The 3,469-nt window shown below is 40.9% G+C and overlaps 1 long non-coding RNA gene across 1 annotated transcript; it reads right to left on the bottom strand.

Moving 5' to 3' along the window:
* Positions 1–1,066: 1,066 nt before the first annotated feature.
* Positions 1,067–3,233, bottom strand: LOC115086201. Its single transcript, XR_003855147.1, has 2 exons — positions 3,166–3,233; positions 1,067–1,242 (listed from the first exon to the last, which is right to left on the bottom strand). It is a non-coding gene; the product is annotated as an uncharacterized LOC115086201 (long non-coding RNA).
* Between the last annotated feature and the right edge of the window lie 236 nt (positions 3,234–3,469).

Below are 3,469 nucleotides of genomic sequence, written 5' to 3'. Positions count from 1 at the left end.
TGGGTCAGGATGCACTCTTTACAAAATGATGATAGTGAGGTGGATCCTTTGCTCCCTCTTTTTGAGTACTTAGGGATAAAGACAATTTTTTAAAACTGTGTACTTCATTGCTTTTCCCCCCACCCTTTCTCTATTAGCGTTCCTTATTTGTTTTTACTATCCATATGAGTACGTTGGTTGCCCTGGCTAGTAGGCCATACCCAGTGTTATTTTTGCATTGCTTGATTTAAAATAAGAAAACTGCAAGTTTATATTATACTTCACTACTATAATTTTCACATTTAATGCTCTGGTTAGATTTACTGTCTACTTATACAATACTAGTAAAAGAGTTGATTACTGTTTTATTCTGGTGTGATTATTTTATCTGGTCTGTGGTTCCACAAGCAAGAGATTGTTTTGGAAGGGCACTGAATTGTGATATCAGGGTAACCGGGACCCTGTCTCATCCCACACTCAGGCTACAAACCATTTCTCATATGGTACTCCCCACCCCAAGCATAGGGGTAATTCATAGCCCAGACCAAGGGGAGGCCACACAAACAATAGAAAGGAAAATAATGCAGGAAACAAGATGCACATGACACTCTGATTTCTATCTTTTTGGTCTGAGCAGCTATTGCTGAGAGAAATAGCACGCAGATACTAACAAAACATACAACTCAGATCTATTAATTCTCAATTGCTATTTCTCTACTGGTATGCACGTTAAACTTTTGTGGAATTTTCTATGGGAAATCCTGCATTCTGCATATCATTATCTTAGTGAATTGGATGTTAAATGCAATTTTAGCATGCATGCTACAATATTTAGCACCTCTGCGCTAAAGCCTTTTTAGTGTGCAGTTTATTGGATTGGTCCCTGTGTAGAGATCAGAACAGTGTAGGAGGGCATGGGCAATGTTTTAAGGTTCTTCTGTTAAAAATAAAAGTGAATAAAATATCCAGGAACAAGTTATGCTTGGCAGATAACTATGCAGAAATGCATTAGATGAAAAGATAAACAAAAGACCAGATCAGCCAGTACTATGAGAAAGTGCTAAATCTTCTGCCTTAAATGCAGGAGTTGATCTGTAAAGAAATGTTTATTTTGTTGCTAATCATTTGCATGAGAAGATGCTGGTATTGGTGACATTCAAAGAGGAAATGTTTTTCTAAGTCTTCATAGGCTTGGTGTCCTGCCAGATACTTCTCATCTGTTTTCTGTGCTCACTGTATAGTAGATGTGGCTTTTTGTTCCTTCTGTATGAAAACAAAATAAGGATCATTGACCAGAAAAAAAAAGGTTTAGTGTGCTCATTTTAGATAACGAGCATGACTGAATATGTTCTCTTTGCATGCTATCTATTGCACCCTTGAGAATAAACATTTCTTTTGTTCCATCAATTTCCAGGCAGCTGTGATTTATAGAGATAGGTGCTAATTTTTTTTTTTTCTGGATCCAACCTTTCTTTGATCCAGGGGTCAGAGAAGATTATGTTCCAAGAATGACTGGGAAAGTGAACACCAGAAATCTGATGTACGAGCTGGATCATTCACCATTCCGGTTCACACCGAAATGTCACAGAAGTGACCTTTTCTGGCTGTACACATAGTGCTTCAACCCATCATCAGTCCTGAGTATGCTCAGTTGGATTTCTCCTTCTATCTTACAGCAGTTTTAAGTGGGAAAGGTTGAGATGAGCAGTCATCCGTATGGGGACAAAGAAAGAGTTAGACACAGGCAAGAATGTGAGGACAGGACAACTGACAGAAGACGGTGGAGTGTTTAAAACCATATTTTTTAAAGAAAATCTTTAGAAGTGGATAGAAAGCAGTGGGCTTGGGGCTGTGGGAAAACAGCCACACACATATGATGTGGCAAGTATAACCCTGTCCCAGCAGAGGGTCCAGTATATTACTTGTACCTCATGGGTTACCACTACCTGCCAGTGCGTGCGTGTGTGTGTGTGCAGTAGAATAAAGAAGAGAATAGCAGTCAGTTGCACAGAGAACCAAATCAGTAGCTGCAGTATACAATTCACCAGCCAGCATACATACGTATTCCAGAGAGAGAGAGAAAAGCGAGACAGGATGGAGCTGGATTGTGGGGTTGAATTGGCCTCGCCGTATCAAGAACAACTTTGATCTAGTGCCCCTGGCTAGCACAGTTGCTATGCAAAACAGAACCCCAGGCTAGGATTGCTTTGGGTGCATCTCTTCTCTTTCAGGCTCACATGCTTGTTGCTTACAAGTCTGTAAGCACATTTTTTCTCTCTCTCTCTCTCTCAAGGGTTATACTTGCCACATCATGTTACAAGTCAAAAAGGTGACAGGAGTTCCTTCCCCCGCCCCCATCCCCCCATCTTGACACCCAGAGCACTTGCCCTTCTAACCTGCCTCCTGCCCCCAGCACTATGTAACTTAACTCTGGGACAGTACTGCAGAAAGAGGGCAAAGAGAGACAAAAAAAGGAGAATTCAAATACCCAAATGTAAGTTGTGCGCATGCAGCAGCAGCAAGACCAGGAGGAGGGTCTTAATGTCACTCCTACACTTCCTAGAAAGCTTTCTAGCATCACCACAGTAAGCAGTCACACTACGTTCACATGATGTCGTTAGCTAGTTTGCTGTTTATGGTGTTGTGCATCCTCTTCCAGCCCTCTTAGAATGATTCAGATTTTTATTTTCACAAGAAAGATTTGTCAACCAAATATTAAGTGACTATCAATAAAATAGGCAGATTGTCATATTATTATCCCAACCTTCTGTATCTGTAACACTTCAGAAGGAACAAGGTGGTTAATCATGAAACTCCGAGAATTATTATTATTATTATACAAACAAATGTATAGCCCACAAGTCCCAATATGTACATGTTCTGACTGTGTGGAGGGAAAAACTGATCCACAAAATGTAAATGAGGTTTATATAGTGATCTTGTTTTATGATACTAATTGGATACCCACAGCCAGAGAACGAGAAGTAAAGTGGCCAGAATGACACAGCCAGCAGTGTGCCATTTAGGACAAGCCAGCTGGGGAGAGCACGGGGTCTGTGCAGAAACATCGCTTATTTGCCAACCTGCGAATCATTACAAATGTGGGTCTTTGTGCTGGCTCATCAAGAATATAATGAAATATTGGTTCCTTTCTTTAAGGAGTTTATAGTCAAGCAAAGATCTCACCCCTTCACTTTGCAGCTTGTGGTCTTCCGCTGACCTGGTTGTGTTCCCTTCCATCATGAAAATCATGCCTCAGCTTCAGGAAGTGACAGAAAAGAAAGTGCACAAACATGATACTTCTCCCTTCTATATCAAAGTGAGCAGCAATAAGCACTTCTGCTTTTTCTTATCGGGGAGAAAACCTTCCTCAGGTCTGGAGGAGCAGAAACAACTTCTCCTTCCTGTCTTTCTTTTGCCCTCCGGCAGCTTCCTGCTCGAAGGCATTTTAAGTATAAGCTGCCAACAATCAGCTTGACTGAAAATATCT

The sequence above is a fragment of the Rhinatrema bivittatum genome, chromosome 2 (genome assembly GCF_901001135.1).
Source record: "Rhinatrema bivittatum chromosome 2, aRhiBiv1.1, whole genome shotgun sequence".
Taxonomy (NCBI): Eukaryota; Metazoa; Chordata; class Amphibia; order Gymnophiona; family Rhinatrematidae; genus Rhinatrema; species Rhinatrema bivittatum.
This window is presented reverse-complemented; position numbering and strand designations above follow the sequence as displayed.